The sequence below is a fragment of the Elephas maximus genome, chromosome 24 (assembly GCF_024166365.1).
Source record: "Elephas maximus indicus isolate mEleMax1 chromosome 24, mEleMax1 primary haplotype, whole genome shotgun sequence".
NCBI classification, from domain to species: domain Eukaryota; kingdom Metazoa; phylum Chordata; class Mammalia; order Proboscidea; family Elephantidae; genus Elephas; species Elephas maximus.
The window spans coordinates 50,554,147-50,580,077 of record NC_064842.1 but is presented as its reverse complement, the minus strand read 5'-3'; the positions used below and the strand labels follow the sequence as shown (position 1 = coordinate 50,580,077).

The 25,931-nt window shown below is 39.5% G+C and overlaps 1 long non-coding RNA gene across 1 annotated transcript in view; it reads left to right on the top strand.

Moving 5' to 3' along the window:
* The window catches only part of LOC126066921 (uncharacterized), a 50,502-nt gene that overhangs the window by 2,427 nt on the left and 22,144 nt on the right, over window positions 1–25,931 (top strand). Inside the window, exon 2 of the long non-coding RNA XR_007515287.1 lies at window positions 20,730–20,812. This is a non-coding gene — a long non-coding RNA (uncharacterized LOC126066921). The remainder of the gene's footprint in view (window positions 1–20,729; window positions 20,813–25,931) is intronic.

The following is a 25,931-nucleotide window of genomic DNA, read 5'->3' as shown; positions in this document are numbered from 1 at the left end:
CTCCCGATAATATGTCCAAAGTATGTGAGATGAGGTCTCGCCATCCTTGCTTCTAAGGAGCATTCTGGCTGTATTTCTTCCAAGACAGATTTGTTCCTTCTTCTGGCAGTCCACGGTATATTCAGTATTCTTCACCAACACCATAATTTAAAGGCATCAATTCTTCTTCCGTCTTTCTTACTTTTTGTCCACCTTTCACATGCATGTGAGGCGATTGAAAACACCATGGCTTGGGACAGGCCCAACTTAGTCGTCAAAGTGACATCCTTACTTTTCAACACTTGAAAGTCTTTTGCAGCAGATTTGCCCAATACAACGTGTCATTTGATATCTTGACTGTTGCTTCCATGGCGGTGATTGTGAATTCAAATAAAATGAAGTCCTTGACAACTTCAATCTTTTCTCCATTTATCATGATGTTGTTTATTGTTCCAGTTGTGAGGATTTTTGTTGAGATGTAATCCATACTAAAGGCTGTAGTCTTTCATCTTCATCAGTAAGTGCTTCAAGTCCTCTTTGCTTTCAACAAGCAAGGTCGTGTTATCTGCATAATGCCGGTTGTTAATGACTCTTCCTCCAATCCTCATGCCCTGTTCTTCTTCATATAGTCCAGCTTCTCACATTGTTTGTTCAGCATACAGAGTGAATAAGTGTGGTGAAAGGATTCAGCCCTGATGCACAACCTTCCTGATTTTAAACCACGTAATACCCCCTTGTTCTGTTTGAATAACTGTCTCTTAGTCTATGTAGATTCCACATGAGCACAATTAAGTGTTCTGAAATTCCCATTCTTCACAATGTTATCCATACTTTGTTATGATGCACACAGTCGAGTGGCTTTGCAGAGTCAATAAAACACACATAAACATCCTTCTGCTATTCTCTGATTTCAGCCAAGATCCATCTGATGTAAACAATGATATTCCTTGTTCCATGTTCTTTTCTAAATCCAGCTTGAACTTCTGGCAGTTCACCGTTGATGTACTGCTGCAAATGTTTTTTTAATTATCTTCAGCAAAATTTTAGTTGTATGTGGTATTAATGATATTGTTCAATAATTTCCATATTCTATTGGCTCACCTTTCTTTGGAATGGGCACAAATACGGATCTCTTTCAGTTGGTTGGCCAGGTAGCTGCCTTCCAAATTTCTTGGCATAGAGGAGTGAGCACCTCCAATGCTGCATCTGGTTGCTGAAACATCTCACTTGGTAGTCTGTCAATTCTTGGAGCCTTGTTTTTCACCAATGCCTTCGGTGCAGCTTGGACTTCTTCCTTCAGTACCATCGGTTCCTATTCATATGCTGCCTCCTGAAATGGTTGAACGTTGACAAATTCTTTTTCATACAGAGACACTGTGTGACTCTTCCACCATCTTTTGATGCTTCCTGTATTGTTCGATATTTTTCCTGTAGAATCTTTCAACACCAAAACTCAAGGCTTGAGTTTTTTCTTCAGTTTTTCAACTTAAATAATGCCAGGTGTGTTCTTCTCTTTTAGTTTTCTAACTCCAGGTATTTGCACACTTCATTATAATACTTTATCTTTGAAGTCTTCTGTTCAGTTCTTTCACATGATCATTTCTTCCATTTGCTATAGCTACTGTACATTCAAAAGGAATCTCCAGACACTCTTCTGACATGCATTTTCGGTCTCTTCTTTCTTTTCTGTCTTTTTAATTAGCTTTTGCTTTCTTCATCTTTGATGCCCTTGGTGTCATCCCACAATCCATCTGGTCTTTGGTTATTAGTGTTCAGTGTGTCAAATCTACTCTTGAGATGGTCTCTAAATTTAGGTGTGATATACTCAAGGTCATACTTTAGTTCTCATAGACTTGTTTTAATTTTCTTCAGCTACAATTTGAACTTACATATGAACAATTGATTATCTGTTCCACAGTGGGCCCCTCACCTTGTTCTGACTGATGATATTGAGCTTCTTCATTGTCTCTTTCCACAGATGTAGTCAATTTGATTCCTGTGTATTCCATCTGGCAAGGTCCACATGTATAGTCGCTTTTTATGTTGTTGAAAAAGGTATTTCCAATGAATAGGTCATTCATCTTGCAAAATTCTATCATGCGATCTCTGGCATCATTTCTATCACCAAGGCCATATTTTCCAACTACTCTTCCTTCTTTGTTTCCAACTTTTGCATTCCAATCCCAGTAATTATCAGTGTATCTTGATTGCATGTTTGATCAATTTCAGACTGGAGAAGTTGATAAAAAACCTTCAATTTCCTCATCTTTAGCATTAGTGGCTGGTGTGTAAATTTGAATAATAGTCCTATTAACTGGTCTTCCTTGTAAGGCTATGGATATTATTCTGTCATTGACAGTGTTGTACTTCAGGATAGATCTTGAAATGTTCTTTTTGATGATGAATGCAATGCCATTCCTCTTCAATTTGTCATTCCTGGAATAGTAGATCATATGATTGTCTGATTCTAAATGGCCTATACCAGTCCATTTCAGCTTACTAATGCCTGGAATATTGATGTTTATGTGTTCCATTTCATTTTTGAAATTCACTTGTTGTCATTTTTGACATCTTCCAATTTTTCTAGATTCCTATTTCACACATTCCACATTCTGATTATTATTGGATGCTTGAAGACGTTTCTTCTCATTTTGAGTTGTGCCTTATCCGCAAATGACATGACTGCATCCACGTCATAAAGGTCAATTCTACTTTGAGAAGGCAGCCGTTCCCCAGTCATATTTTCTGTGCCTTCCAACTTGAGGGGTTCATCTTCCGGCACTATATCAGTATTCCGCTGCTATTCATAAGGTTTTCATTGGCCATTTCTTTCAGAAGTAGACTACCAGGTCCTTCTTACTAAAAAAAAAAAAAAAAAAAAAATTTTTTTTTTTTTTTAGTAAGAAGGACCTGGTAGTCTACTTCCTTCTTACTAGTCTGTCTTAATCTGGGAGCTTCGCTGAAAGCTGTGCACCACAGTCGACCCTGCTGGTCTTTGAAATACCAGTGGCATATCTTCCAACATCCCAGCAACAAACAGTCCACCACAGTACAAGAAACTGACAAGAAACTGGTGGATTGACTTCTATTATTATATTGACTAATATTACTAGGATCCCTGGTGGTGCAGTAGTTAAGAACTTGGCTGCAAACCACAAGGTTGGTGGATCGAAGCCACCAGCTGCTGCTTGGAAACCCTATGGGGGCCAGTTCTACTCTGACCTATAGAGTCCGCTCTGAGTCAGAATCAACTCTATGGTGTGTTTTTTGTTGTTGTTTTTAATACTACTTAAAAATATTTTCTTTTGCATATAAGGTGAAAATAAAAATTAAATCAGAACTCCTTCAGATTATCACAAATCCCAAATTTACATTGTAGAAATGGAATGATTCATGCTGTCAATAATAAATGTACCTTAATATATAGTAAAAATACAGGCAAGCCATGTTTAGGAACATTTGACAAAGCCAGCGTGGTCTAGTTTATTTCACCTACTCATGCCGATAATTCAGCAAGTTGTTTTCTACTTTCCAAGTTCCCTCTAAATATGGTAAAGCGAGTACATGTCTAGTTTCAGCAATTCTGTCCGAATGAGCGGGAGCCCAATTAGCTCAGAGGCTGACTTGCAGGAACTTTATAGGGTTTTAAAAATTTCTTGTTCGCTTGGAATTTAAATGTACTGACAGTGATGAGGGGCTGGGCCCTTGTCTTTTGCTTTGGAGATAATTCTGAGAAGGAAAAACTGCTTCTAAGTGAGTGTCTAGCATTCCTCTAGTTAACTGTGCTTTGATGGATGTCAGAGGATGGTTTTCATAGAACATTTAGTTATCTAGGGCTAAAACAATAATTCTTGTGTTTGTAAAGCCAGTGACTAAGCACCTTCAAAAGCAATTTTCTGTTTAACTTTTCAAATATGTTGTCAGGCACCGTGATTTCTATCTGGAAAAATCTGTCTTCCTTCACCCCCCATTCATATGGCATCTTTTCTCTGACTGGAAACACAACAAAGTAAGTCAACTAACTCTTGACTTTCATCCAAATAATAAAGATAATCACATACCAGAATTTAATTTCATCACATTTATGATCTGGCTGTAAATTCCACATCATGTCCCAAATTTGTTTTCTGAAGTGAATTAAAATTTGAGATAATTCACGACATGAAGTTACAAAAGCTGTTACGTTAGAAAAAAAAAGTATTCATCCTAATTAAATTCATTATGAATTAGTAAAATGATCACATTATTTTACTCATATAGGTATATACTTTAAGAAAATATTATTTACACAACAAATTTCAATATTTCGTAATTAATAACCTACTGAGCTATTTCTACCTTCCTGAAAGTAGTAGACTAACACAAGAAGTGAATTCAAAATAAGATATAAAACTAATATACTAAAAGTTTGCATGTTCATTCTTGGTAATAATATGCTTTTTTAAAAATGTACTTTTAAAGAAAGCACTGTAATATCAGCTAATAATTTGATTTATCACTAAAACAGAAAGAAAAGGGTATGATTATTTGGTTATAAATGGTAGTTCTAAAAAGCTCTGCCCCTTTCATTTGGTTCTCTCTATTTTTCCATTTTTCTGAAGAGCCACTCTGATATTCGTAATTCATGTATGTAGCATGGTTTAAAGGTATGGATGGTCATTTATTTTGGAATCTTCTACTGATCCTTGCACTGAATTTCTTTGGATATTATGATGGCTAAGGTTGTGTGTCAACTTGGCTGGGCCATGATTTTCAATGGTTTGGCAGGTATGATCTAGTTGTCAGCTATGTAATGATGTAATGACCTACATAATGAGTCTGATATAATCATCTCCATGATGAGATCTGCTATGAGCAGCCAGTCAGTGGAAAGGGAGTTTTCTTTGGGGCATGGCCTGCATCTAATATATGTGGACTTTCTGGCAAAGCTTGCTGACTTTTGCTCACTTTGGATCCTGTATCTGACCTCCGGTTCTTGGGACTTGAGCTAGCAGCTTACCTGACAATCTTGTGATTCATAAGTTTCCCCAGCCTGTGAGCCATAAGCCTGCTGCCTGACATTCTGATCTTGGGTTCGCCAGCCCCTGCAGCTATTTGAGTCAGAAGAAGCCTCCAGCCTGACCCAAAGACTTGGGTCTTTCCAGCCTCAACAACCATGTGAGCCATTTCCTTGCTATAAATCTCTCTTTGTCTCTCTCTCTCTGAGAAAGAGACACACTTCACTGATTTTGCTTCTCTAGAGAACCCAGCCTAAGACAGATGTGTGTGAAATAAATAATACATGCACCCAATAAATATGATTCATTCATTTGATCATTTATTCACAATTATTTTTAAATGCCTATGGTAGAAGAACTTTTAAGGAATTTGTAGTCTACTTCGAGAGGCAGATTAAGCTCACTACACAATTACTACCACTGATAGATCCATGGTCCAAGTTACCTCATCTATTGAAAATAAGAAGCTTTTCTGCTGCCTATGTGTCAAGTTTGGTTCCTGGGAATTCCTGAAATTATAGTCCAACTTTATATGGGCTCCTTGTAGCCTTCCCCAGAAGTGTTACCTACCTATTATGTGCAGACACTTTTCTGTAGTGAATAAGAAACTTCTCAGTTTCACTGTTATGTTTTGGTTTGGGTAGTTGATTGTTGGAAATGGATTTTGGTTTCTTGGATCTTAGCAGGGAAATTACATTATTAAGCTGGTATTCAGAAAGATAGAAGAATAGGCTGAAGAATGGAGATGGCGATGTGCAAAGTGGAGAGACCAGAGTGGCCACTGCTGTTAAGCAGGAATGGTTCACTGAGACCTGAAGGGGAGGAGCCTCTGAAGATGGAAATAGAAGGTTGAGACACTTTAATAAAAGTCTACTATGTGAATAAACTTGACCACATTGTTGCTGTTGTTGTTAGGTGCCGACGAGTTGATTTTGACTCATAGCAACCCCATGTGACAGAGTAGAACTGTCCCATAGGGTTCCCTTTGCTGTAATCTTTATAAAAGCAGATCGTCAGGCCTTTCTCCCCTGGAGTCACTGAATGAGTTTGAACTGTCAACGTTTCAATTAACAGATGAGCACTCAACCATTTGCACCACCAGGTTTCCTTGACCATATGATAGGAGCAAATAATCTGTAGGAGACTGATGAATCAGAGACTCAATTCAGAGTTAAGAACTTAGTGCCTTACACATAGTATTACTTAGTAATATTGTATTAAATTTTAAGATTTAATCTTCAAATCTCTACTCACATCAAGAATTTATGGTGTAACAAGTTGTTGCTTGTTAGTTGCCATCGAGTCCATTCCAACTCATGATGACCCCGTGTGTGCACAGTAGAACTGCTCCATGGGATTTTTAAATCAATGACATTTCTGAAGCAGATTCCCAGGGCTGTCTTCCGAGGCGTCTCTGGGTGGGTTCGTACCTCCAAACTTTTGGCTAGTAGTGCTTAATCATTTGCACCACCCAAGGATTCCTGTCCTAAGAAGTAAACCAACTTATTATTAGTAGGAATCAGTTTTGCCATCTGAAATTTGAGAAAAACAATTTGGGAAATAAAGAGAAGATTTGGGATTACAGTGTGTCCCTCTGCTTCCAAGGCCTCAGACAGACGGACGGGTGTCTAAAGAAGAAAGCCCCCCCGAATATGGATGTCATACACTGGAGCTGCATGTGACCTCTGGGGTGGGCTGGGGGACTATAGAAGGCACTGCAACAATGCCAAGGCCTATTCTCATTCCCACTGTTAAGGCAGCACAACATAGGCCCTCAGTTGTTAGGTGATTTACTCAAAATTAAATCTCAGAGTCAGAATTTAAAACGAATTTGGCCTCAATTAAATATCTCTTTCTAGAGCCATTTCTCATTGCTTACTCATGGATCAATTGGTTTAGAAATCAAGGAGAAAGATCCCACGTAAACAGGAAGTATAAGAGGAAAGTTTATAGTCTTTATATACACATACTTTGTCTTTTCATTTACTTATTTTTATTGTTTTTAAATTTATATAAGAAAGGAAACAAACTTATTGTTAAACATGTTGAAAATGCATGTGTTATCCCTTTGTGTTTAGTTCTCAAGGCTCTAAGTGTTCCATTGGTGAAGGGTCTTTAAATTTGTTGCATGGCTGCTAAAGTGGCAAGTGCAAACTATCAGGATGGTGACTGCACTCTTTTCCCCGCTTCCCTCCATCACCCTTCCCAATTATGTTTGCAAAGTCCAAATTCTTGTATGAAATTATGAGAGGGTGTGAATACAGAGACAAGGTAGAAAGGAGCCAGGAGATTTGCATATTGAAACAGTATGAGCAACCTACATCCTTCAAATCAAAATTAAGTAGCAAGACTTCTGGAAAATGGCTACCTGACCATGTGGGAGGAAAAGATAATTTGTATAAGGCTGATGAGTCAGAAATTCAATTTAGAATTGGGAACTTAGTGCCTTATTGGTAAGTAATATGTATTACTTAGTATCATATTTTTACACAAATAATATGTGCCTTCTGCATTTGTTTGTCACCCGCACCCTCCCACCATGAGGTATTTTCATAGGTCCAGCTATGCCAGTTTTTTTTTTTTTTACATGTTGCTATGAAGAAAAATTAGCATAGCATGTATGCAAGGATGTCTCATGGAAGAAGAGGACAGCCAACAAAGAAATGCAGAAGGTGCGCATTGTTTGCATAAAAATACAGTAATACGTAACAGGTAGTGATGCATAAGTAATATATAAAAAAAAATGCAATTACCATGAAGTTGATTTCAACTTATGGTGACCCCATGTGTATCAGAGTGGAACTGTGCTCCATAGGGTTTTCAACAGCTGTGACCTTTTGGAAGTAGATCACGAGGACTTTTTTACAAGGAGTCCCTGGGTAGATTCGAACTACCAACTTTTCAGTTATAATCGAAGCACTTAACTATTTGCACCACATAAACAAAAAAAACCAAACCTGTTGCCGTCAGGTCGATTCCAACTCATAGAGACCCAATAGGACAGAACAGAACTGCCCCCACAGGGTTTCCAGGGAGTGGCTGGTAGATTCAAACTGCTGACTTTTCAGTTAGCAGCTGAACTCTTAACCAGTGCACCAGCAGGCCTCTACCTAGTGACTCCTGAATAATGCATAGTAATGTACATTAAGTATGCATTTATATTTATTAAGATTTAAGATTTCATATACAAATTTCTGCTTACCTAGTGAATTTATACCTGAACAAGTGTTATGGATTGAATTGTGCCCCCAGAAATGTGTGTCAACTTGGCTAGACCATGATTTCCAGTATTGTATAGCTGTTCACCATTTTGTATCTGATGTGATTAACCTATGTGTTGTAAACCCTAACCTCTATGATATTAATGAGGCAGGATTAGAGGCAGTTATGCTAATGACGCAGGATTCAATCTACAATATTAGGTTGTATTTTGAGTCAATGTCTTTTGAGATGTAAAAGACAGAAGCGAGCAGAAAGGAAAGGGACTTCATACCACCAAAAAAGAAGAGGCAGGAGAAGAGCACATCCTTTGAACCCAGAGTCCCTGTGCTGAGAAACTCCTAGACTTGGGAAGATTGATGACAATGACCTTCCCCCAGGACAACAGAGAAAGAATGCATTCCCCAGGAGCTGGTGTGCTGAATTCAGACTTCTAGCCTCCTAAACTGTGAGAATAAACTTGTTTGTTAAAGCCATCCACTTGTGGTATTTCTGTTATAGCAGCACTAGATGACTAAGACAGAATTTGGTACAAGGAGTGGAATGCTGCTCTAACAGACACCTACAATGTGGAAGTGGTTTTGGAATTTTGTAATGGGTAGAAGCTGGAAGAGTTTTAAAGTGTTTTATAGTAAAAGCCTGGTTTGCCTTGAAAAGACTGTTGGTGAAATTATGGCTATCAAAGACAATTTTGGTGAGGACTCAGAAGGAAGTGAGGAGAGCTGTAACATCAGAGACAGTACAGACAGTGAGAAGCAGGAGCAGAGAAACTGCAGCAGCAGAATCAGGAGCCTGGCACAAGGCAGCAGGGGAGCCAACCCATGGAGCAAGAAAGCTGAGAGCCTTTGCTCAGGAGGCTTGCTTGTGGAATGGCGTGCCCCCAGGCACTTATCAGTGGAGCTACAGTTGGGGACCCATGGAGTAAGACCTGAGTGCCTTTGGGTCGAGGTTTACTGGTAGAGAGGGGTGCATCCATGTACTTATCATTCGAGCTAAAGAGCTTTGAACACTTCTCAGAACAGAGGCTGGGCCTGCCCAAGAGGACCTGAGGGGCCGAGAGGCCAAGAAACCAGGAACCAGAAGATGAAGAGGCAAGGAGCACAGTAAGCATAGCTGCCTCAGTCTCAAAGGCTAAGGCCATGACCCCTGGGGGTCTCAAAAAGTGGAACCACGGCCTGCTGGGTCTCAAAGGGTGGGGCCACAGCCTCCTACATTTCAGAGTCAGATGTTCACCAGCTTGGTTCCAGAGTGTGGGGCCTCCATCCACGAGTGTCAATGGGATGGGGCTGGATCCACTGCCCAAAGCTGGGGGGCCTTGGTTGCCACGCCCAAGGGGCAAAAGAAAGGGGCCTGCTAGGGCCAAGGGGGTAGGGTCACCACTCAGACAGACTAGGAGAACGGGGCCAGGCAAATCTAAAGGAGCAGAGTTGACATCCCAGTGAATATGGAGGGCTGAGCTGAAGCTCAGGGCTAAGGGGCCTCTACCCAGAATCCAGAGAATGTAGTCAACACTCAGAATCTGGAGGGCAGGGCCACTGCCTAAATGGTCTCAGAGAACAGAGGATTATTTTCAGGCCTTGAGAGCTAATGTAAGGTGTTCTGCTGACTTGTTTGGTGCTTGTTATCCCTTCTTTCCCTCCAATTTCTCCCATTTGTAATGGAAATGTCTACCTTGTGCCTGTTCTACTATTGTACTTTGGAAGCAGATACCTTGTATTCTAGATCTCACAGATGAAAAGGAATTTTGCAGAAAATGAGATTTTGCACTTGGAGTTGATTTAAGAATTTGGGGATATGATGGAGTTAATGTGTTTTACATGTGGCAAGGACATGAATTTTGGGGGGGTTTAAAGGGTAGAATGTTATGGATTGAATTGTATCCCCCCCAAAATTGTGTCAACTTGGCTAGGCCATGATTCCCAGTATTGTGTGGTTATCCAACATTTTGTGATCTCATATAATTATCTGTGTGTTGTAAATCCTAACCTCTATGATGTTAATGAGGCAGGCTTAGAGGCAGTTGCATTAATGAGGCAGGACTCAATCTACAGGATTAGGTTGTATTTTGAGTCGATCTCTTTTGAGATATAAAAGAGAGAATCAAGCAGAGAGGAGAGGGACTTCATACCACCAAGAAAGAAGAGCCAGGAGAAGAGCATGTCCTTTGGGCCTCTGCACTGAAAAACTCCTAGGCCCAGGGGAAGATTAATACAAAGACCTTCCCCCAGAACCGACAGAGAGAGAAAGCCTTGCTGGGAGCTGGCACCCTGAATTTAGACTTCTAGTCTCCTAAACTGTGAGAGAATAAACTTCTGTTTGTTAAAGCCGTCCACTGTGGTATTTCTATTATAGCAGATAACTAAGAGAAGTAAGCCAGTTTATTCTTAATGTGAATCAATTTTGCCACCTAAAGTTTTCAAAAAATGATGAGATTTAGGATTACAGAATTCATGGTGCCTAGTAAAGTTGGACTACATTTGCAGGTGTTCACAGGACTCAAGCTTCTCACAGAGGCAGGAGAACAGCTCAGACTGTCAAGGCATGACTCTACTTGGACATGGGCCTATCAATGTTAACCATGATATACTTGTGGTGGTTAAGTTCGTCTGTCAACTTGATTCTCAGTGGCTTGGCAGTTATATAATGATGTAATTTAGCAGTTGTGATCTGATATAATCACCTCCATGATGTGATTTGATGTGATCAGCCAATCAGTTATAAGGGGAATTTCCTCTGGAGTGTGGCTTGCGTCCAATATATGTGGATGTTCTGGCAAATCTCACTAGTTTTTGTTCATTCTGCATCCTGACCTCCAGCTTTTGGGACTTGAGCCTGCAGTCTGTGGTATTGCCTCCCAATCTTGGGATTCATCAGCCTCCACAGCCTGTAAGCCAACAGCCTGCTGTCTGACCTGCCAATCTTGGGTTCATCAGCCCCTGTGTCTACGTGAGTAAGGAGAAGACTCTAGCCTGAGGCCTGATCCATGCACTTGGGACTTGACAGCCTTTACAATCACATGACCCATTAAAAAAAAAAATTTTTTTTTTTTTAACCTTAAGATAAATCTCTTTCTCTCTCTCTCTCTATACATATATACACACACATACACACACACATTTTGCTGGTTTTGCTTCTCTAGAGAACCCAGCCTAAGACAATATGGAAACTGGAAGATTCTCTTCAAATATTTAGAACTTTATAAGAGCCATAGGACATTTGTACAAATTTGAAGACTCTGAAGGGAAAGAAGTTTCAAAAATGCCTGAAATTAAATTTCTGAGCCAGATGGGGGCTAGGAGCAGTTTAATGTAGACTTAGTTAAATAAAAGAAATATGACATTTCTTATATCCTGTGTTACAGAGTAGAAGTCATACTTACTGCGTCTAGTTATACAAAAGAAAGGGAATAAAATCATATACCCTACCATCAAGAGAAAACAATGATTATCATTTTGGCATGCATCATTCTGCCCTTTTTCTCTATGCATATATAGTCGGCCCTCCATAGCTACACATTCCGCATCCACAGTTCAACCAACCTCAGATCGAAAACATTCAAAAAAAAGTTCCAAAAAGCAAAACTTGAATTTGCCATGTGCCGAGCACTACATTGAATCTACATGAATGAAATGATGTGTAGGCATACCCTGCTGTAGCCTCCCACCATTTGATAGATCCTTAGTCTCTCTCTAGCAATGGTTGTTTGAGCATTGTTTGCCTTGTGTTTTGTTATTATTCCCCAAACAATACAGTATAACAACTATTTACATAGCATTTACAATATATTAGGTTTTAAAGTAATCTAGAGATGATTTAAAGTATATGGGAGGTTACATGCAAATGCTATGCCTTTTTATATAAGGGACTTGAGCATCTGTGGATTTTTGTATCTGTGGGGGTGAGAGGTCCTGGAACCAGTCCCCCACAGATACCAACAGGCAACGGAATAACTTTTAAAGGATAATACTGTATATACTGTTTTTTAATCTCTCTTTTTTCCCTACTCACAGCATATTGGGAATATCTTCCCATGCCAATAAAATATTTTTAATAGTTACATGAGACTACGGCCATTATATTACAATCATAATATCTGTGTGCTATAACTTATTAATAACGTATTTTAAGGTATTACACTGTTTCCAATTTTTCCACTTTTACAAACAAAACATTGGTAAACATTTTAACTAAATCTCAGTTCAATCAATAATTAAAGTGGCAAGGTTTGATGTGAGAAGTAATGGGTGTTGGATCAGGCAGACGAATGGAGACAGTCCTGGCCATCCAAGGGGACACAGGTAGAAAGGGTGGATTGAATATTAGAATAGGGAAACTGAACATGAGGAAAGAATAGCAACTATTTATTGAAGGTTCAGAAAATAGCATTTATACTGTTGTTGTGTACTATCAAGTTGATTCCAAGTCATAGCAACCCTATATGACAAAGTAGAACTACCTCATAGGGTTTCCTAGGCTGTAAATCTTTATGGGACTAGATACCCAGGTCTTTGCTCCCAAGGAGCCACTAGTGGGTTCGAACTGCTGACTTCTCTGTTTAACAGCATCTGTGTCAGCAGGGCTCCTTTTGTTTATACTCATTTAATTATCAACTACACCGTGGCAGGGTATTCTCCACATTTTATAAATGGCAAAATTAAGGCATAAATTGGTTAAACTGCCTAAGGTCACTTGCAAAATGTTGGAGCAGAAATCCAAACTCAAGTCTTCCTGATTTCAAAGCCCATGGTTTTTTGTTTGTTTACATAGACAAGTTAAACAAGTTTTACCAACCTCCCCATTTTGCCTATGGCAGAGCTTTACCTAATAATTACAGTATACATTCTGCTGTAAAATATGTAAGGAATTATGAAGTCGGCAAGAAGTTGAAGTTTCTGGGAAGCTCTTCTCAGTGTGCTAGTGGGAGATGTTACTCTTCTCCAGGTGAATATGAAACTCATAAACCTTCTTGCCAAACTCTCTTCCACCAGTTAAACTGTTTGTGAAAAGAAGTAACTACTCATCAGCTTTTCTGATGACCTATTACTTCTTTTCACTCTTTTATTTGCAATATGTATATATATATCTACAATATGAAGCAAGTATGTCTTCAGAGATGCAAAGTTGATCTTTATTTTCAATCTGAGTTAATATATCCTCAACTATTTTATATGTGTGTTTCTTAGAAAATACCATAAGTCAGAGAAGTCTTAAAATAGCAGGTTTTCAGTTTCTGTTCCGATTCTGAAGTTACTTTTCAGCATCCTTATATGCAAACATAATGACTCATCACAATTGTGTTGTTTCATCCAGGCCTTCTGCTAGATACCGTACATTTACAAATCTAGTAGCTATTACACAAAGGAATACAGGCAGTTCCCGACTCATGATGAGGTTCTGTTTCAGTGGTACTCCAGTGTTGAGGTAAACTGAGTATCTCTTTTTTTGTTTTTTAGTTTCCATTATTATTGCCTTTCCTTATCAGTATCTTTATGAATCTTATCTTTATTGGTCTTTGAGAGTTGGGAACATCACTCTGAGTGTGATAACATCAGGAAATTATGTGCTGCAGCATTGCAGGTGGTACATACTACTACTGATACCAAACCAAAAACCAAACCCAGTGCTGTCGAGTCAATTCCAACTCATAGCGACCCTATAGGCCAGAGTAGAACTGCCCCATAGAGTTTCCAAGGAGTGCCTGGCAGATTCGAACTGCCAACTCTTTGGTTAGCAGCCCTAGCACTTAACCACTACGCCACCAGGGTTTCCACTAATGATAAGACTTAAAAAAAAAAAGCGGGGGGGAGCCGTCATAAGTGCGGCTCTTACAACATAATTCAGGGACTATTTGTACTCTCTAGGAAATATCTCTCCTCCTCGAATGAATAAACAACCTACGTTTCTTCCTCACTGATAGAGATTGAGCCTCCTTCTAGCCTTTCCTGGTGCTAACTGCTGCTCATTTTTTTGGAGGGGTAAAGGACACCTCTGGGAAGTTAAGGTATGTTTCAGTCTTAAGTGATCCCAGATATATTTCGGACACAGGTAAAAGCCATACCATTTTTAATCCTTAGTCTCTGCGATAGGTAAAACTGAGGTTTGCAAAATTCAGTCTCTGGGCTAATGTAGATTTGACAAAATGTATAGGCCCATGGAGGAACAAGAAAAATTACATACAAACAAATATTATTAACTACCCTTTCAGAAAAATTAGGTTACCAACGATTGTGAGATGACCTTCTTAAATTCCAAATTTTTATTGGGGTTGTTGGATTTTGGAGGAGAGGAGAGGGAGATGATTTCCTGATCCATGACATCCAAATGTCTGAGAACTGTGGCTTAGAACTTCTTTCAGAATGGCTGGAGAACTGTCTCTTAAAATCCTTCCAATGGTACAAATGTTTGCAATCACATAACTCGTGTTATCCTCAAGAAGGAAGACTTCATCGGGCCAGAAGGATTAGAAGCCCTTTTTCTGTATAATAATGTGATAAATCATTGTCCCAAATTTCTCCTTGCTCCTTCTTCAGTTAATGTAATCTACCAAATAATATTCTTTTACTACGTAGATTTAGAACAAGTAGACATATTTTCATGACACACATACCTATACACATACACGTTCCCCTTTTCACTCATGTCCGCTCCAAACCTCTCTCCAACAGCAGCTAAAGTGATCATGATCACTCTAGTATATAAATCTTCTCTTGTCACTTCCCTTTAATGATTCTCCATTTCCTTTGGGATGCTACCCATGCTTTTTAACATGCTCTCTAAGGATCTAGCGTCAAAACCTGATTCAAATCAATCTCACCTGTTTCTCATTACTCCAGTGCTGTAATGGACTTCGTTCAATTTCAAGAAAGCCCCATACACTTTTCCATGCGATTACCTTCACACATACTCTGCACTTCCCTAACATTCCTGTTTTGCTAACACTTAACCTTCAATTTTCAACCTGAAGATTTAAAAAAAGAACAGTAGCCACTGAGTTGATTTCAACTCCTGGTGACCCCAAGTGTGTCAGAGTAGAACTGTATTCCACAGGGTTTTTAAAGGCTGATTTTTCAGAATTAGATTTCCAGAAAGATTTCTTCCTCTTACAAAATCTAACCAGGCCAACATATCCTCCCACAAACCAAGCCGAGCTCCTCTCTTATTTCTTTCATTTTAAGCCTGCCAGTCTCCATCTTAAGACTTCTAACCATCTGTTCAACGCCAGCATTCACTACTAGTTTCATTCACCAGATTGTAAGCTTAGGCAGGCCAGGGACTGTGTGTATTTTGTGCCCTGTCATAAAACCAGTGCTTAACATGATGCCTGCACATGTTAATAACTGATACTCACTAAATATTTTTAAATGAATTGATTCCCTCTGTTTAGCCTCCTAAGCCTTTTTCTCCTGTTACATTTTTTTTCTGGCTATTAGTCTCAAAACTTGTCTCTGTTAATTCAAAAACTAAGGCTCCACTCTTCCATGTCTAATATATAAAGGTAATGTGCTTTTCTCTAGTGCTTCTCTCTTCTCCTTTGTGTTACGAAATCATGCTCCCCCAGTTCTGGTAGAAGTTTTTTTTTTGTTGTTGTTGCTTTTTAAGATAAGGCATAATATTTTAATTCTGAGGCATAATTATCATAAACTTGTATGCTTCAAAAAATTAACCCATTGAAGTTTGGGGATTAACTTTAAAAAGACTCTGCAACATACCTTAGCTGAATAACTGATGACAGTAAGCTTTATTAGCTATTTTGGACAGGTACATCATACCTGATTGAAAGTCAGATAAACAGAAGAATTTTGTCAAATGATTGCTATAGAGGAAACCACAGTAGCAAACAGCTCAGCCCCCTCCTCAGCAATAAAAAAATCAGGTGATCACATTGAGCAATGCTCACAGAAGCCAAGAAGCAAACTCACAAATATTTCCAGACCGTACAAACCAAAAATGCATTTTATGTGTACAAAATCTGGGAAAGATTTCTAACTTGTTTTTAAACACATTTGTACACACAGATAACAATCACATTCAGGACCAAGATTTTGAAATAAGAAGAGGGAAGGAAAGGGAGGAGGGTAGGTAAAGGAGGAAACCACTCCAATTCACAAGAATCTTATTATTTTAGGACAATGACCCTTGAGTTCATCTAAGAAAACCCTCAGTTTACAGGAAAGGAACTGAGCCATGGATCTTGCACTCAATTGCATCCACATATTTTATGACTTTTTAAGTGGATTGTTAGGATATCTAAAACTCAAAATGAATTTTAAGCAGCATTTTGTACCTTCTTCAGATAGGTGCTGTCCCAAATTCCCTAATGCTCTTGAGATCCATAAGTTCATAGCCCTCAAGTTATGGCTGAATAAACTCTCCTTGTTTTCACACATGTAATGAGACTTTAACTGTGTCAATTTTCCTGCTCAATAGCTCCTGAATTATTTTCCTTTTCTATTTGCAGAGCCACACTCTAACTCTTCATAACTTCCCAACTGGAGGACTGTTACACACTCCTAACTGATTTGTTATTCAGCCTGTACAACATAGCCAAAGAAATGAGAACAATTATCTCCAGGATCATTTCCATTCCTGGTCGCACTGCAGTTAAGAGCTATGGCTGCTAACCAAAAGGTCAGCAGTTTGGATCAACCAGCCACTCCTTGCAAACCCTATGGGACAGCTCTACTTTGTCCTATAGGGTCGCTATGAGTAGGAATTTACTTGATGGTAACAGGTTTTTGTTTGTTTGTTTTTTAATTACATTTTATCCTATTACTCAAAAGCTTAAATGGGATCATACAATATTTGGCCCTCTCTGACTGACTTATTTTATTCACCATAATGTTCTCAAGATTCCTCCGTGTTGTAACATATATCAGTACTTCTCTTTATGGCTGAGTAATGTTCCAGTGTATGTATGAACCACATTTTATCTATCCATTCGTTTGCTGAGGGACACTTAGATTGTTCCTATCTTTTAGCTATCATGAATAGTGCTGCAATGCACATTGGTGTACATGTATCTGTTTGTGCTCCTGCTTCCAGTTTTTGGAGGTTTATGCCTAGGAGTGGAATTGCTAGATCTTATGGTAATTCTATGTTAACTTTTTGAGGAACCACCAAACTATTTTCCACAGTGGCTGTACCATATTACAATCCGACCAGCAATGGATGAGATTTCCAATTTCTCCACATCCTCACCAACACCTGTTGTCTTTCCTTTTTTTTAATCATAAAAAAAAATCATAGCCCTCATTAAAAAAAAAAAAAAGCCCATTGCCATTGAGTTGATTTCAACTTATAGCTACCCTACAGGACAGAGTAGAACTGCCCCATATGGTTTCCAAGGAGCCTGGTGGAATTGAACTGCCGACCTTTTGGTTAGCAGCCGTGGCTCTTAACCACTACGCCACTGTCTTAGTGAGTATAAAGTGATATCTCATTGTACTTTTTATTTGCGTTTCTCTGGTGACAAAGTCAAATATTATATAATTCCACTTATAAGAAAGATGTAGAGTAAGCAAGTGTGTAGATGCAAAGTTTATTAGTGGTTGCAAGGCCCAGGAGGGAGCAGCAGAGGAGGACTCGTTGCTTAAAGGACACTAAGCTTCTGTTAAGGGTGATGGAAAAATTTGGAAATAGATAATGATGATGTCCGAACATGATAAACACAACTAATGTTACTGAATTGTGCATGTGAAGGCTTGAAATGGAAAATTGTTTTGTTACATATGTATTTATATATATACACACGCACATATATTTACCACAATTAAAAAAAAAAAGTTTCAAATGGTTCCCTATTGCCTTATAAGGAGCCCTGGTGGCCCAAGGTTAAGTGCTGTGCTATAAACTGAAAGATTGGTGGTTTGAACTCACCCAGCATCTCTGTAGAAGAAAGATCTGGCAATCTGCTTCCAAAAAGATTACAGCCAAGAAAACACTATGGGGTGGCTGCCACTACTGACCAATCTAACTGGGATCACAACAGCAGTCCCAGACAGAGCAAGAGAAAAATGTGGAACAAAACATCAAATTCACACACACAAAAAAAAAATCCTACTGACCTGACAGAAACTGGAGGAACCCCCTAGACTATAGCCTAACACACCCTTCAGACATGGGAATGAAGCCATTCCCGGACACCAACTTCCAGCTGCACAATAGACAAGCCCACAAAATAAACAATAACACCTGAGAGGAACATGCTCCTTACAACATCAATTATGCAAGATCAAAAGAGCAATATTTGCCCAAAAGCAAAGATGAGAAGGCAGGAAGGGGTAGTAAACCAGGGTGAAAGGAAATGGGGAACCCATGGCGGAAATGGGGGGAGTGCTGATACATTGTGGGGAATGAAACCAAGGCCATGAAACATTTGTGCAAACTGTCGAGTAGGAACGTAATTTCCTCTGTAAAGTTTCACCTAACGCACAATAAAAAAGGTGGGAGGGGAACCCTACGGGATAATTCTGCTCTGTCACATGGGTCTCTATGACTCAGAATTGACTCAGCACCCAAAGACAACAACATTGTCTCATAAATCAAATTAAAAGTTCATAGCAATCAGGAACTGTTTGCTCCTTAGCGGGAAAATTTCTTCCTTGCACCCACTTCTATGTGTTCCACACCACCCATGCTGTTATTCAGGGCAAAGTGGATAGGATACATGAGGTAGTGGAAAGAGCCCAGCATCATTCCCTAGCCCTGCCCATGACTAGGTATGTGACCATACTGTTGCTCTTTATCAGTTCTGAGCTGCAGTTTAGTCATCTCTAAAGGGTAGATGTTTCACTCTCTATCCCATTGACTTTCTGTGAGAACTAATGGACATAATGCAAGTAAGGCGCCTGGCACATATTAGATATACTGTCATAGACTGAATTATGTGCCCCCCCCCCCCAAAATATGTGTCACCTTGATTAGGCCATGATTCCGTTTTGTGTGGTTGTCCTCCATTTTGTGATTGTAGTCTTATGTTAAAGAGGATTAGGGTGGGATTATAACACCCTTACTAAGGTCACATACCTGATCCAATGTAAAGGAAGTTTCCCTAGGCTGTGGCCTGTACCACCTTTTATCCTACAAGAGGTAAAAGGAAAGGGAAGCAGAGAGTTGGGGACCTCATACCACCAAGAAAGCAGCGCCAGGAGCAGAGTGCTCCTTTGGACCTGGGGTCCCTGCACAGAGAAGCTCCTAGTCCGGGGGAAGACTGATGAGAAGGCCAACAGAGAAAGAAAGCATTCCGCTGGAGCTGACACCCTAAATTTGGACTTTTAGCCCAGTTTACTGTGAAGAAATAAATTTCTCTTTGTTAACGCCATCTACTTGTGGTATTTCTGTTACAGCAGCACTAGATGACTAAGACATACACTCATACATTTTAAGCAATATCGTTTGATATATTTCCCCTCCCTTATTTCACAAAGGATCTGAGCAAGCCATCATCTACTTACTCTTCAATTCATTTGACCAGTCTAAAAACATACATTGAGCATTTCTTATGTGCAAGACACCCCCAAAAACCTCACATGGTAGGGACATAAAAGAACACGAATAGAAAGCAAAATGATTATTCAGGAATAGAACTACATTCTGTATTATGAGAGCCTTGAGAAAGTACTCCTAAACTTGGCCAAGGTTGAAGAGCTGGGGCAAGGAGAATGGGACATCTGATTTCAATCAACAGGCAAAGATGAGTAAAAGAAATAGAAGCAAAGAAATAAAACAGAAAGCTATCACAGGTAAATGGAGAGATTACTCTCAAAATTATTATAGTTGTTATTATTATAAAGACCTACATCAGAAACCACTACCTCACTTCTGGCTTCTTTACTGTGTGCTGAATTCTAACTCTGCCCAGTTTGTCCATGACTGAATGCCCACACCTACGTCCACACTCTGGCCCTTGCACACCTTCTCTCTGGGCTAGCTCTCTGCTTCTGTGTACTGCAGAATTTTTGATTAGGTCCCCAACGTCCTTCCTTGCGAGCTCCTTACCTGGCTTGCCAGCTTAGCCATTTGTTTTTTGCCTGCTCCTTCTTGACCACATCGGTCTTCCAGGGTTTTGGATTCAGTCTTTCTCCTGGGAATTGCTCCACCAGCCTATGCTTATCCAGTCACATATTCTTGGTGTCTGTGTCTGGCTCCTTGACTTCGGGTTTTAGTTTAAATATTACCTCTTCAAAGAGCGCTTAGCTACCCACCTCCCCTCCTCCACAAATTTAAAGGAATAACTTAGTCTCACTCTCTTCTGTTCTATTCACTTTCATTTTCTGCATTGCAATTATTATCTGCTAATCTTCTCATGGAGCCCTGGTGGCATGGTAGTTAAGTGCTCAGCTACCAACCAAAAGGTCAGCAGTTCAAATCCATCAGCCGCTCCTTGGAAACCCTATGGGGCTGTTCTACTCTATCTTATAGGGTTGCTAAGCGTTGGAATCAACTTGACGACAACAGCTTTGGGTGGTTTTGGAATCTTCTTGTGTTTGCTTGTTTTTTAATCTGTGTTTTTTTTTTTTTTTTTCCTTCAACTAGGATGTAAGCTCCATAAGATGTGAGGCCTCATCTGCTTTGTTCCCTACAGCATCCACAGTGCCTAGAAGAATTTTTGGAACATAGTATGTGATTAATAAACATTAGATTAACCAAATTGAAAAAAAAAAAAATGAGCAAATGAATATCTCTGGTCCTGACCCCAAATCCTTGCTCCAGAGTCTTATAGAGCTGCTAGATTCGTCTTTTTTTCACCAGATTCCTAGTTCTACACTTTCAAGACTTGCCCCATTGGTTGTCACACAGGTCCCTAGATCCACATAAGCCTATAATTCAAAATTATCCAGTATTTTCCCCAGCCTAACCCTAAACTCATATTTTATTAACCAGAAATTTGGCCCCTCTGTTTTAGCCAACAATATCTGTCATTTTCCAGCCAAACTTACTAATACTTGTCTTTGTGCCTTAGCGTAGATCATTACCTAGACTGAACGCTTAGCTCTAGGATAAGCACTTATTTCCATCATCACCTTCAAGACCTGGTTAAAAACTTCTCTAACTCTCAAATTCTTCTTTAATCACCTTTAAATGAGAGAACCCTGTAATCATGTGCTCTATCAGTTTGTTCAAGCAGTATCATATTACAAGTTTTCTATGGTATTGATCTTTGTTTTTTCATGTAACTGAACATATGGATTTATTTCCTCTAGCTACACTACCAGTGCTTTAAACTAGAGATTATCCTTTATTTCTAGATTATTCTTATATCCACTTTCCCTCACACTTTCATGCTTTGTCTTAGGACATAAAAAGTAAGGATTTTTAAAAAAAACTGTTGCCCACATTATCACTCACATTATACAATATTTTTTCATGCTGTGGCTATTCAGAGTAGATGCTTTTTAACAGATCCCAGATTTCCTCATCTGTTGGCCTCAATAAAGGAGACCTGGTGGTACAGTGGTAAAGTGCTCAGCTGCTAACCAAAAGGTCAGTAGTCTGAACCCACCAGCCACTCCCCAGTAAAAAGATGTATCAGTCTGCTGCCATAAAGATTACAGCCTTGGAAACCCCATGGAGGCAGTTCTACTCTGTTCTATAGGGTTGCTATGAGTTGGGATCGACTCGATGGCAATGGGTTTCATGTTTGGTTTGCCTCGATAATTTTTTTTGTCTCACCTACCCTTCTTCTCTCCTCACCTACTAAGGCAATGAACCCTTTGAGGGCAGAAACCAAGACTTACTCGTGCATGAATCCCTAATAGCTAACACAACGCTTGGCATTCAACAAGTGTTCAAGAAATATTCACTGGAGACATTAATAAATTAATTGTATTTCCAAAGGTACTGTGAACACAGTTCAGATGTTCCAGTCCAGCAAAAGTGTAGAATGTGACCCTGAAGTGCTGGTGTTACTGCTTTGGCCTCCATGACATTGCCACAAAGCTTTGCTACCTACGTCTGCTAGATGGGTTGGTGCAGACAGGTTTGATCGTGGGCCCGGTGCTTCAGTACCAAAACACGAAGGATCCAATGTTCTCCTTAACTTCCTTTCACTTGTTCTCAGAGAATGTCCATTTTTTACCTCAAGGGGAAGAAAATTAGGTCTATAATATTTTAGTTGCTTTTTCAACTTATCTGGTTTATAGCCCTGTGAATTACTTTCCTCTGTAGGTAAGGAAGGCGAAAAGATCCCAGACTTAAAAGAATTGGTTGTAGGTTTGTGAGGAAAAGGAGAAAGGGTGAGAAGTGGTGAGTGACTGCGTAGGACATCAAAGCAGGGCTTGGAAACAGAGGAATGGGGAATAAGAGGGGGTCTCACTTCCATGGCATAAGAGGCAGCAGATGAGAACTAGGTAAGGCACAACTTCAGAGATGGATCAGCAACAGCTTTCACTTGAGGCTGAGCCAGCAAACTACTAAATTAGGGCTCATAACATTTCCCTTGGTTTGGTTCCAGAGTCTGAAGCAGAGCTGAGCACTGCACACGGGTGTCAAGTGGCTCGAGGTATAAAAATTGAGGAAAGGCAGTGACAAGGAGACAGGCAGGCCACTGTTCTCCTCTGTGGGCCCTCTAGTCTCATCACCCTTACTTGTTCCCTCCATTTATGCTCATTTGCTTTATTTCTCTCTCCCCACATACATTCTCGCCAGCCTGTCAGCTTCTTATCATTGCACATTCTTGTTTGATCAGAATGTAAGCAGACTGACATGATACACTGGCTCGAGTCAGCATTTTGCTATTGGAAGTTTAACAGCACTTATTATAATCCCAGAAGCACTGAAGTATATTAGTCTGACCTGGGTCTCCTTATAGTGCCACAGTCTTTAATACAAGCTGCCAGTCCTTCAGTTCACTGACTCTTAGGAGCTTAACTACATAGTTGACTTCAGCTTTAATTTCTTCAATAAGTTATTTTGTATAAGAGGTAAGCTACCTTCCCGGAATTTAGCTAAACTTAAATATTTTCTATTAAACTTTTATTTTTCGTGTTGACTCATACTTAAGTCTCCTCTTTTTTAGTTCATTTCTCCCCTGCATAATTTTGGCCACATTCTTCATTGAGGAAATAAAAATGATTTATCTTGGAATCTTTTACAAATCCTTGTGGTTCAAAAGATTTTCAGTAGTAAGACTGTTTTCGTCACTGTGAGACAATTCTTCAATGAAAGCAGCATTAGTCTCCACATTGCTAACCTCCCCCCCACGCCCCAATCCCCAGTTATTTTTTTCTGGAAAAAACAAGCAAAAATTCCAGGGCTACAGTCATAGGTTACCACAGCCCCCCTAGTTTTTTTTAACCAAAATATTAAGTAAGACTCACGGAACCCTGGTGGTGCAGTGGTTAAGAATACAGCTGCTAACCAAAAGGTCGGCAGTTCAAATCCACCAGCAGCTCCCTGAAAACCCTATGGGGCAGTTCTACTCTGTCCTACAGGGTCACTCTGAACTGGAATCAACTTAACAGCAATGGGTTTGGTTTTTGGTATGTACTAGTTACCCAAAACCAAGTGTCATCAAGTCAGTTCCAACTCATGCCAGCCCCATGCTAGTACAATAACTACTAGCCCAAACAAACAAACAAAAAAAATGCCTTCCAGTAGATTCTGACTCACAATGACCCCATAAAACAGAGTAGAACAGCTCCATAAATTTTCCAAGGACAAGCTGGTGGATTCGAACAGCCAACCTTTTGGTTAGCAGCTGATCTCTTAACCACTGCTTCACCAGGGCTCCCCAATGACTACTAAAAAAAGTAATGCTTAAATTCTACTAGGTCAGTAAGGAGTCCTGTTGGTGCAACTTTTGAGTGCTTGGTTGCTAAACTGAAAGGTTGTCAATTTGAACCTCACCCAGCAGCTCCAAAGGAGAAAGATCTGTTGATCTGCTTCCATAAGGATTATAGGCCTAGGAAACCCCACAGGGCAGTTCTATACACAGGGTTCCCATTAGTCAGAATCAACTTGATGGCACACTACAACAGCAAGAGGCATATAATACCTTAGTATTATTATGAAAATATTTGGCTTTGTGGCTTTTCTGATAAGATCTTGGGGACCCCCAGGAATGTGTGCACCATACCCTAAGATCTGCTGCTCTAGAGCATTCTGATAATAGCTAATGTTTGTGGATCCTTCCTATGTGTAAACATTGAGTTACTTTAAATATGAGTTTAACATCTCTTTAACTCTATAAGAAACGCATATGTCCACAGTGGGATGGGAAAACAGAGGACACACTATAATGTTCTGAAAATACTTTTCAGAAGGATACATTGTGTAAATGTTCTCAGTAACTTGACATCTAAAATAACTTTAACTACAATGCACTGGTAAATTATAATATAGTCAACATTTTTGTGGGACTTAGAATTAAACAAAATTTCCTAAATTCTTAACACTGACTCTTCCAATTGGCAAAAGAAATAATCCAGGTTTTTAGCAAAAATTATCTCTAGTTGGTGGTATAGTCAATCTAGGAACATCTAGTTCATTTTCAAACAGTGTATAAAAGCTTAGAGTCAAATCCCAGTTCTAGTTTTGCTACTTTCTTTAGGTACCCATAATGTATAGCTCTAACTTTTCTGAGCTTTGGAGAATTAAAGAAAGAATTTCTTTCTAAGAATAGAAAATGACCTCAGGTCTGGGTCCATTAAAAGAAACCCCAAAGATGACTCAAATTCTCAACCAAGAGGTATTTAGACCGGCTGTTGTGTCAGGTATTCCCATGTGGGAGTGACCAGTAAGTGGAACTCTGGTACCACTTTTAGGCATTAGAAAATCAAAAAGATTCTTAGATCTTACAGAGATATGAATGTGCATTACGTACGTACATAACCAAAACTCAAACAAACAACAACACAACAGTTTCTCTGCAGTTAACCAGTTGCTATCAAGTCAATTCTAACTCATGGTGACCTCATGTGTGGCAGAGTAGAACTGTGCTCCACAGGGTTTTCAATCATTGATTTTTTGGAAGTAGACTGCCAGGCTTTTCTTCCTAAATGCCTCTGGGTGGTCTTAAACCTCCAATCTTTCAGTTAGCAGCTGAGCATGTTAATCATTTGCAGCACCCAGGGACTTCTCTCTACGTTCAGCACTACACAATTATACCTACCTTGTTCACTAAACTTAGTTTCTTTATCTGCAAAACTAGTCTAATAAAATTGGTCCAAATAATTTAGAATTATCCAGGGCAGACAATATAATTTCAGGCAGCACACACATGGCTAGAACTAAATTGCAGGGCAGCTCTGACGTCATACAGAAGCTAAGATTAAAAGCTGAGAATGGGCAAAGGTCTTACAGCAACTTTTGCTTTTCTGTCATTATGAATTTTCATTGTAAGCTGAGATGAGGGAACATGATGTGGCATCGATCATCATAACAATTGGTGGAAAAGGCCTGAAGGTCTGGCCTGTTCAAAAGGAATGATACAGCATTCTCCCACAGGTCAGCAGGGGGTGTCACATCACCAGCCTTTGTGTGGTCATCCAATAAGCTCCCATGGTTGCCTGAGAGATCTTTAAGTAAGGAAAGCATTAAAAGGAAACTCACACAGGGCAACTGTGATTTTTCTCACCAGGAAGACATTTTCTTCCATTAATTTATTTTTTTTTTTCCAGGACTCCCTAGAAATCTCTACAATGTAAATATACTGCCATATAAGATTATTTAAAATTATTAGCTTATGTTTTACAAGAATGTCCTTATTTATCTCTGACCAAAAAAAATAGCCTATTT